Genomic DNA, 11,312 nt, shown 5'->3' with positions numbered 1-11,312 from the left:
AGCATACTTTACCTTTGTACTACTGACCTCCGTTGTAGCCAAGTATCGCGTTTTTCCCCCCCTCCCGCCCCCACCACAGCCCGGCCAGCCTGGCTGTGATATATGGCAGCACTCTGACTGCTCAGAGCTGTAAATCTGCACTCTCCTCTCACAAGCAGTTTATGCTGATAGGAAACGCTTGTTTCCCCAATTGTCACACTAGCTTTTTTTTGCATGGTTTGCCCCTGTTTAGCGTCAGTTTACCGCAGGCTTTCACAGTGACATTATGGCGAGTTCTAGCTCTTCCGAGTCAGTGCGAGCGGCCGACAGGAACGAGAATAAAGTGACGGGCGTAAGGCAAAATAAAAAGCACGCTGCGGTGATCTTTTGGGAAGTAATATTATTGAAAATAATGTAGTATACGTGTTTTTAGCTGTGAAAATGGAAATGTTTGTTGAGTGACGGGAAGACCGCCAGCGTGCTGCATGTCGGCCGTACACTTCGTTGATTTTAGTCTTATTTTCAGTGCTTATTGTACAAATACGGATTTCAAACTACCTGCACGTTGTAGTATAAAGTGTACTGTGACAGAATGAGGCTGTGGTAGAGGGGAAACCAGGTTGCTGGACGTGTGAAAGTGAAGATTTTGTTACACAACTTTGCAAGTCTCCACAAGTCCTTGGGTAGTCCATGAAGGCTCAACACCTGTCTCTGGAGAAAGCTGAATGTAAGTAGTATCTGCCATAAAAATTATAATGTTTAGGGTTAATCTCTGATTTTTGGCAAATATTTTCCTGCAGGTACTCAGACCACGATACAACCCCGCCACACGGGGGGGATCAGCTGTTGACGGCCGCGGTTTAGGGGTTAATGTGCATACGTGAGTCTCTTAGCTATATGTTAAGTATTAAATTTAGATGATAATAGATTTCAGATAATATAAGGACTGTCAGTACAAAGGTTTATGTTAATAATAAATAATAGGCAGGCCTTAATATATACAAGTGATCAGCAACAATGTCCAATAAACCAAACAGAATTTATACAAGGCGAAGTTGTGAAGGGCTGACATTTAACCTGAGGCATCCCATCAACGTATGGGTACGTTGCAACATTTTGTCACAGCTAGTCCTGTCGACGTACTGGTACATCGCACAAGGGCAAGGTTCATAATTTGCACAATTTTCAATTTTCGCGTGTGATTTTTTGAGCATATACACAGGACACCTTCCTCTATTTCTCTACAAGATGCCAGGCAGGGACAATGCCTTACACCACATAACCTTCCCCCCCCCCCGCACGCCATTGTCTCGGCAATTCACTTGTTACCAGTGACCTCGCCAATAAAGACACTCAGGGCCAGAGTGATTCCCCAATCGATGACAATGTGGAGGACAAAGTTTACATAGCATTAGAGGAAGAAACAGTCAGAAATGATGATCAGGTAATGTCACCAAAAAAGGTCAGGTATGTTGATGAGTTAGTGAGTGAAACAATGCTTATAATGCCTATATTACTGTTTGAAAACATATACTCTCGTACTACATATAAATTCGTACTAAATAAATAAATAAATACCATTTATGAGTGGTGTGAAATAGTTACCTTCCCATAGAACTCGTTTTCTTTGGAGCCAGCCTGATAGAAAACCCAGTAAGGTAAGGAGGTATTGCTACCTGTATCGAGTATTTTAAACCTAAGGTAAGCGATTTCTTTATGAATTTTCCATGTTTCTCACCAAAAACGGAGGTTTTAGCCAAAAAAAAAAAAAAAATCCAAAATAGCTCTGGATTGGGGGGTGTCGGAGGTGCGAAATAGCTTGGGACATGATGGGTTAAACAGCGAGTCTACGATCATAAATCATAAAATTATACATATTAAGATCATTCCTATTAGTAATGATTCTTCTAAGCAATACAGTATTTTAGTAATTTCAATGGTATATGTCATTGCTATATCTCACAGTTGGAGTAAAAATAACCCACGACTATTATAAACATGGGAACCAGCAAATTACTGGTCTGGACCAAGTTGAGGATGACTCAGCACTCTCAAAGTCCCTCATTAGAAGGGAATCTTGTACTGTACACTTGGCTTCACTCTCGCAAGGACCACCCAGCCTTGCCAGTTGTCCAGGTTTCATACCGGGTGTTGAACTATTTCCTTCCACCTTCCGTGTTGGGGTCTGGCAGGGAGGATAGGGATCGAATCTGATGTGTTATTCTTAATTTTTACTGTTTTTATATCTTTTTAAACAAATATTTTATCCTCTTTCGGTTTTACTCTTACTCTATGGTGGCAATGACCCTAATTGTTCCGCTGCCATGATCTTTTATTGCAATCAATCAATCAGCCAATTATTCTTAAATTTTGGAAACATTCTAGGAAGCAATTGGATCTGCCAGTTCACCTGTTCAGCATGCACCATATGAGTTGTCAGGGCATGTGTCGACTTTGCAACTGAATATTTGTGTTTTTGTGTGGTTTTTATCCATTACTTGGAAAGGTATAGAAATCTTTCACATGTACTGAGATGTCATTGACTAACCCCTTAAGAATAGCAAGTAATTAATGATAATGATGGGTGTTAAAGAAGGAAAAGAGGTTAACCCCCTGAGAATTGCAAGTAATTACCGATAAAGGGAAATGTTAAAGAAGAAGACAGTATCACCCATGGTATCACCAAAGTTATTCGCTGAACGACGAGAGGACAATGATCCAAATTTTATGTTATGATGTCAAAAGGAGTTAGTTTTGTGGTGAATTCTTAGACAGTCTTTGATATGCTGAATTTCCCCAGTCAGTCTAGAAATGAACTACTACAAACGGCTCGTTGCTTCAACAATAAGAGGCCAAGTGCAGACTTTAGGATTAATATGAAAATTAAAAAAAACAAAAAAAAAACATGCACACTGAGGCTAGAAAGTTCCCTCCTAGCTAAATAACATCGGCTGCAGTTAGGTGGAATAGAATGATTATGGGACAGTTAATGACTGTATTAGCACTCCATGGCTCCTGTGACTTACCCTCAGATGAACAGAATCGTCTGCCCTCAGAACAAAATACCAGAATTGCTTGAAGAGACCACCAGAGCTTTGTCGATCATGAGCCCCCCCAGTCCCATGCCTGTTGCCGTCGTGGGGGGGGGGGGGCATCGGGGATGAAGGATGGGGCTCGATGTGGAAAGGAGAACTTTTTAGTAATTCCGACCCCTCTGCACTGAGCCTCAGCTCCCAACTCAACCATTTTTTGTTTTCATACCCTTCCAAGTCACACCCCTCCACAATACCCGTAAAGTCTGCCCCCTCTCTGCGATCCTTAAACCAAGAGAGTGGACTAAATACTTCAACGTAGCGGCAACAGCATCTCATGCAAATAACACCCCATGAATCCAACTGTGCCACTAAAACACGTTGGCAGTGTTCCTTGCCGCACTCACCCTGACCGTTGCAGACTTGTCACAGTGAACAACGAGGATCAAGCCAAAGGTGTGGAATCACTAAAAGACCTAGAAGGAAATCCCATCCCTGTCTCACGCTACACTAACCTAAACACTCCATTGGCACCGGTTGTATGCCAGAAGATCGAATTATAATGGATGATATGGAATTTATCATTTGCTCCTCTCTAATCCACTCTGTCCATACAGCACAAGAAGTAAATGTTGCCCGTGTTACATGCTTCACTCCTGGCTCCCGAGGTAAGCGTAAACTATCTATGAATTTATAGACTGACGTCACATTCCCATAAGGGGTGACCGTTTGACTTTGAGTTAGTTATTTTACGGGGAGAGGCACTAAACCTCCGCCAACTCACTTGTTGACACGTAGGGAACACGTATGGGTTAGTTATATAGTTACCACCCAGCGTTGTAAATGGTTTCCTGACTTACAGGAAACCATTATAGGCTTGTCACTCAACGTAAAACCACCTGAAAAGGAAAGAGGAGTAATAGAAGGTGATAGGAAAGATGGGAGAAATTGGTAGAGAGGAGGACAGTCACAGAAAAAGAGTGATAAAGGTGAAGGAAGAAGTAGGCAGCACTACTTCAAGTGAGTGGACGATGGTCACCACCACCTACGACTGTAAACACCCTATCAAATTTGCCAACATTGCCTTTAATGGATAAGACCTTCCAACCCACATACACACTGGAGGTGAACACCTGCCAGTCCAAGAGTACATCCCCCCACCAAACCAATGTCAAAAGTGCCGGCGTTTTGGCCATCCCGCCAAACGCTGCCACTCCAGCCTACGATATCCACTCTGTGCACTACCTGGCCACATAAGAACGCAATGTCGCTCCACTGTCTGCACCTGTGCCAATTGTGATGGACCTCATAAAGTGTTCTATGGAGGCTGCCCCGCTTACCACTTTGAATCTGAAGTCGCTGCACTCAGGTTCTAACAAAGTCTTACCCTTCGAGAGGCCCGTCAAGAACCCTGTCGCCTTGGCTTCACCTTCACTCCATACTCCACTCATGTTCAACTAGTCAAATCTTCTACCTCAACATCTGCATCCATCCCGTCATCTTCAACTCCCTCTCCCTCTTTTCCTCCCTCTTCCTTTTCCCCAACCATTCCTTCCACCACCATTCCCTCTCGTAATACTTCCTCCTTACTAGAAATAACACGTCATCATCCTCCCCTTCACCTTTCCCTCCTTTTTCCCCGTCCACTACCACTCCAATTCCTACGACCACCATCATCCCCTTGTCTAATGCCTTCTCTCTACTAGACCAGATACTCCAACATCATCCTTCCCTTCCACTAATTCTTCCTCCCTTCCATTTTCTCAACCTTCCCTCTCAGTCCGATCCACACGCACAAGAAAACGTAGTCCAGTTAAATATCCTGTTTTACCAGCCTCAAGGAAACTCTATATTTTCCACTCTGCTCCTCCTTCATCAGTTACCACAGACTACTCTACTGAAACACTAAAAGCAATTGAGACCTACACAGAACAATCCAACACCCCTTTCGAAAACCACCTTCTGCCTCCAGGTTCCCTCTGGTCTCCCCAACCCAGCAGCTTAACTTTTACAGACATTCACCCACCTCCTTGTGTCTTCCCTCCTACACCCCAACCCTCATCCCCTCCTCTTCAAGTCACTTCTAGTAACCCCCCCTCTCCATCTCACCCCTCCCCTTTTCCTACTCCCATTCACTTCTTGCTTAAAACTACCTCACCCTCCTGGATATACCCTTGCTAGCCTCTTCTTTTCCTTCTTCAACTCATCCTGCTTCTCCGGACGTCCCCCTCAAACGCCTCATTGGGATCCCAGCCAAAACACTATTACCACCATTATCACACAGCGATAATTCTTAGTCTTCAAAACATCCATTCTGCAGTGGAATATTGGTGGCTTTGGTTCAAATGGCAATGACCTACGCTTTCTTATTTCCCAGTATGATCCACAAGTCATCTGTCTCCAGGAAATTTTTCTTACCCACCCACCTCCTCCTGTCCCTGGTTACTCTTTTGTACACTCTTTTCATTGTATATCTGATGCTTGTATTCTTGTTGAGTCCAAAACTCCCCATGAACCTCTACCCATCCAAATCTCCCTTCCTTGCACCTTCATACGAGTGTGCTTAACATTATGGATTACAATTATCCCAGTCAATTTTTCACGCTCCATTCCAATAGACTTCCTTGCTCTTTCTAATCTCCTCACTAAACTCCCTCCTCCTCTTCTATTGTTAAGAGACTTTAACTGCAGTCACACCTTATGGGATGACTCAGTAGTTAATTCTCGTGGTCGTTCCCTTGATAATTTTATGAATAGGCTACTATCAACCTTTCTCTTTTTAATTCTGGCCCCCGTACTCAATTTGATCCAAGAACTCATTCTTTCTCATGTTAGCCTACCGTCTAGTGACCGTTTTAAGTGCGACTTTAATTGCCATCCCTCGAACTACAATACCTTTTACAAACAAATGTGTTCCCTGGTGGAATTACTACTGTTCCAAGGCCCTTCGAATGAAGCGTGCATCGTGGCGTAGTTTCCGTCGCAAACGCCAGACTCTTGGTCGCCTCACTGCCTTTATCGCTTTTAAAAAGGCCACCGCTCTTCGTCGCACTGTTCAACAGGCAAAATCTCAAAGCTGTCGTACATATGTGTCCTCCATTACGTCCTCTACCCCCGTCTATGCTTTCTGGAGGCGTAACTTATACATAGACTTTCTGGCAAACATTCCCTACTTACTCCCCCGTTTTAAATAGGAACAACCACTCTATTGCAGATGCTATATCAGTAGCTGAAGAACTTGCCTCATATTTCAGTCAGGTTAGTAGTGGTTTCCATCTATCTCCACAGTTCCCTTCCTTAAAATCACTGTCAGAACGTAATACCATCAGTTTTTCTTTATCATCAAATGAGCCTCATAACACTCCCTTCACTTCCCGTGAACTGTTATCTGCGCTTCAGTCTTGCCACAATACTAGTGAAGGTCTGGATGGCATTCATTATCAAATGATTCAACATCTTTCGCCAGTTTCCATGACCTTTTTATTATGCTTCTACAAGAGTGTCCTGACAGAGGGCTGTTTTCCTCCTTCGTGGCACGAGACTCTTGTTCCTCCTTTACTCAAACCAAGCAAATCGAGTCACCTCCCTCAAGACTACCGGCCCATTGCTCTTACTAGTTGTTTATGCAAGGTATTTGAAGGCATGATTAATCATCCTCTTATGTGGCTATTGGAATCAAAATGCCATTTCTCATTTACCGACGAGCACGAGGTACGATCGATCTCTTAGTGCAACTCGAAACTGATATTTTAACAGACTTTGCTAATGGACAATCCGTACTTGCAGTAGTTATTGATCTTGAGAAAGCATATGATACCTCTTGGAGATACCACATTTCACGAGAACTATCTTTCACCGGAATTAGTGGAACTATGGGTGTCTTCCTTCAGTCATTTCTCCACAACAGGACCTTCCGTGTTTGTGTTGCCAATTCTGGCTCTTCCCCTTCTCTTCAACATGAAGGTGTCCCTCAAGGCAATGTACTTAGTACTACCTTATTCCTTATTGCTATACATGGTATTGTCTCCTCCTTACCACGTGGGGCCAAATATTCCCTGTATGTAGACGAGTTTGCCATCTATGGCTCAGGACCTTTTTCCACACATCAACATCAAATTCAATCAGCAGTTTCGGTAGCCTCCTCTTGGGCGACTAAATATGGCTTTCGATTCTCTACAACTTAATCATGCTATTTTTTTTTTCCTCCTAAAAAAGGATAGCTTACTTTCTTTCTTTACAACTCCCATTTACTATAAAATTTCTTGGCGTAATCGTTGATTATCATCTTATTTGGAAAGAACAAATGTGGGCAATTGTGTGTGTGTATGCGCCAACGCAAGTTCCTGCAACCAGAGTGAGGGAAGAATTCTGGACAGATGTGGAAGCGTGCATGGAAAAGGCTGGAAGGAATGAGAGAGTGTTTCTGATTGGAGGTATGAATGGAAAAGTAGGGAGTGTGAAGGTGGATGGAGTAGTTGGTGAGTTAGGTGTGCCTGCAGAGATGGACGAGAATGGCAGTGCTTTAGTGGACATTTGTGCCTGGAGTGGGTTGGTGATAGCCAGTACCCTCTTCAGACAAAGTAATTCACAGGTATATGAGGCTAGTGATGAGAAGGGAGGGTGGCGAACTGAACGAACGAAAGGCAATGATTGATTATGTGTGTGTGAATGAAAGGATGCGAAGGTGTGTAATGGATGCAAGGGCATACAGACGTTGTGGAGGTGGACTTTCTGATCACTACATGGTGCTGGTGAGAATATTCTCAAGGTCTAAATGAAATGGAGGAATAGAAGAAGGGAAGGACAGGAGGGAGCTGTTCATGCAAGGAGGGTGGAAAAGTTACAATAGGATGGAAAAAAGGCAGAATATAATAGGGAAGTAGAGGAACGATTGGGTAAATTTGGATCGGAGCAGATGGGGGACATGGAAGGTGTGTGCAAAATATTCACAGAAGAAATCTGTGCAGCATGTGAGGTGGTGTGTGGAGCGAAGAGGAGACGAAAGGGGATGCAAGGAACAGGACGGTGGAATGAAGAGGTGTGACACGCTGTGGCACAAAAGAAGAAAGCATATAGTGAGTGGATGAGAAACAGGGGTGTGGAAGAAGTTGAGAGATGGAAGAGAGAGTTATATGTAGAAAGTAAGAGAGAGGTGAAAAGATTAGTAAGAGAGATTAAGAAGAGAGTGGATAAGGAAATTGAAAGGAATTTGAGTGTAAAGTGGAGGGAATGCAAGAAAATGTTCTGGAAAGAGGTAAAGAGAGTTAGACAGGGTGTCAAAGAAGTTAGTCGGGGAGTGAAAGATAAAAATGGTATACTACTAGTGGGGAAGGAAGAAAAAGTGAGCAGATGGAAAAAACACTTTAAGGAATTATTGAACATAGAGAATGAAAGTAATGAGAGTATAAGTGGCTGGGGAATGGCTGGAAGAAGGTAGGATGTGAGAAGAGAGGAAGAAATCAGTAGGATGGAAGTTTTGGAAGCAATGAAGAAAGTCAAAATGGGGAAAGCCCTATAGGAGTAGATAGAGTGTGTGGTGAAATGCTGAAGCATGGGGGAGAGAATGTAGTAGGATGGATGTGGAAGATGTACAGATTGGCCTGGGAGGAAGGTAGAGTTCCGTAGGATTGGAAGTCAGGTATAATTATTCCCCTGTACAAAGGAAAAGGGGAAAAAAAAGTGTGTGGTATTCATATGTCTTCTTTGTGTAATAAGAAATGTATATGGTAGGATACTTATTGACAGAGGTAGGGAAATAACAGAGGAATTAGTTGGAGAAGAACAGGGAGGTTTAGGAAGGGAAGAGGTTGTGTAGATCAGATATTCATTCTTAGATCTTTAGTGGAAAAGTTTCTAGAGAAGGGAAAGAAGTTGTAAGCAGCCATCATGGATTCGGAGAAAACATATGACAGGGTGGATAGACAAAGACTGTGGAAAGTATTAAGAATATATGGAGTAGATGGGAAGCTGTTGAATGCCGTGAAAGGTATGTATGAGTGTGCTATGGCTGCAGTGCGTGTGGATAGTGAACTGAATGAATTTTTCTATTTGAAGATTGGTTTGAAACAGGGATGTGTTATGTGTTCATGGTTGTTCAGTCTGTATATGGATGGGGTTATAAAAGAGATACAAGGTAGGGCAATGGATGTTGTACCAACCGTAATGATAAAGGGCAGTGTTTGGAAACTCCCTGTACTGTTGTCTGCAGATGTTACGGTGTTGTTAAGTGAAGATGAAGGGGAGTTGCAAGGCTTCGTGGATGAGTTTGGGAGAGTGTGTAAGAAACGAAATCTGAAGGTGAATGTAGGGAAAAGTAAACATGTGGTCTTCGAGAGAAATGAAGTAAGTGAATGTACAGTGAGGTTGGATGAGGAGGAAATGGAAAATGTAAGTGCATTTCAGTACTTGGGTAGTGTGATGAGTAGGGATGGAAGTTTAGAGGGTGAAGTGCTCGAAAGGGTACAAAAAGGTAGAAAGGTTGCTGGTTCCTTGAAAGCAGTGATAAGAAACAGGGAAGTGAGCATGGAAGTGAAAAAGTTACTGCATGACAGTATTGTGATACCAACTCTAACGCATGGAAGTGAAGCTGGGACCTTGTTGGTGGGACAGAAGTCAAGAGCGAGAGTAGTGGAAATGAGGTATTTGAGAGGAGTATGTGGAGTTACATGGAAAGACGGACAAATGAGGAAGTGAAGGAGCATTGTGATGTGGATATGGATGTGATAGGAAGCGTTCGGAGAAACACAATGAGGTGGTTTGACCATGTGAAGATGGAGAGTGAGAGACTGACGAGGAGAGTGTATGTGAGTGAGGTGGAGGGGGGAGAGGGAGGGGGAGGCCAAGGATGAGATGGAGGGATGGAGTGGAGAGGTATATGAGAGGGAGGTGTGAGCTGGAAGCAGGATAGTGAAATGGCGGGGGACAGGGCGACACGGAGGCGATTTGTCTGTGACCACCCCTTACGGGATTGAGGAGCCTGGCATTAAATAGATAGATAGATATTTCCTTCATAGAAATATCTGCTCTACAACGCCTACGACTCCTTCAAATTCTCTTCCATATCACATGGGGAGTTGATCGCCAAATTCTTCTCCAACTTCACTTAGTACTGGTTCTTTTCATGCTTGATTACGGCTGCCAAGTCTATTTCTCTGCCTCTCCTTCCCTGCTTTCCAAATTTGACTAAGTCCGTCATCTAGGTCTACGATTTTTTTTTTTTTTTATGCAAGAAAGATGGAACCAAAGGTTCCTTAGTGTCTTTAAATCTTCTCCCATTGAAAGCCTCTCTGCTGAATCCGATGTCGTGCTCTTCTTTCTCTTCAGTGCTCGACCAAACTCCGTCAGTCCCCTTCCCGAAGGCTTATCATCCCTCCATCCATACTAGCAAAATTTGCTTCCTGTCCACACATTCATCCTCCCTTTCCAGTTCGTATACTAACTCTGCTTTCCTATTCTTTCTTTACCGGTTCCGACGTCCTTCCATTACGTTCTCATAACTCCCCCCAACCCTAGCTCTGACTCCTACCTTCCACTCCTATTTGCACCTCTGTTATTCCTTACTCCAAATCCTCTACCTCACTCCTTGCCCTTCATTCGTGTTCCCTCGAACGTCTCTCCTATCATTCTACTGCTGCCCATGTTACCAATGATGGATCTAAAACATCAAATGGCACAGGATTTGCAATACTTTTCCCTCTGGATCCTATCAGTGTACCTTACCGTCTGTTGCTAGCATACTCACAGCAGAACTCTATGCTAGGTTTTGCCTTATGATGTGTGATTTATTATTTATCATTAACTTTTATCTTTTTACTGACTCCCTTACTGCACTTTTCCTTTTGTCATCTTTCTCCTCATCACACCCCCTTGTTCGTGCGATTCAAGATTGGCTATATCGTTTATCTGTCGGAAAGAAAAACGTACATTTCTGCTGGGTCCCTAGTCACGTAGGTATACCTGAAAATAAACATTCTTTAGCTCGGTATGCAGTCTCGTTGGGGAATTCTCCCTTTCGTGCCATTCCGGCCGCTGATTACCTCCCTATTATCAATTTTTTTCTAACTTCAAGATGGCAGTCCTTCTGGTTTAACATTTCAGCAAAGAAACTCCACACGGTAAAACAGTCCATTTCCTGTTGCCACAATCCGTATCATAGAAAAAGACGATGGGAAACTGCACCAGCCCTTATACGTATTGGTCATACTCAGCTCCTTCACTCTTATTTAATGTCCAGTGAACCTGCTCCTTCTTGCTGTGCCTGTGATGTTTCCTCTAATGTTTCACATGTCTTTTTAGACTGCC

The sequence above is a fragment of the Coenobita brevimanus genome, chromosome 108 (assembly GCF_032717465.1).
Source record: "Coenobita brevimanus isolate Jiangsu-jjx chromosome 108, ASM3271746v2, whole genome shotgun sequence".
In the NCBI taxonomy this organism is placed as follows: domain Eukaryota; kingdom Metazoa; phylum Arthropoda; class Malacostraca; order Decapoda; family Coenobitidae; genus Coenobita; species Coenobita brevimanus.
Note: the sequence above shows the minus strand (reverse complement) of the source record.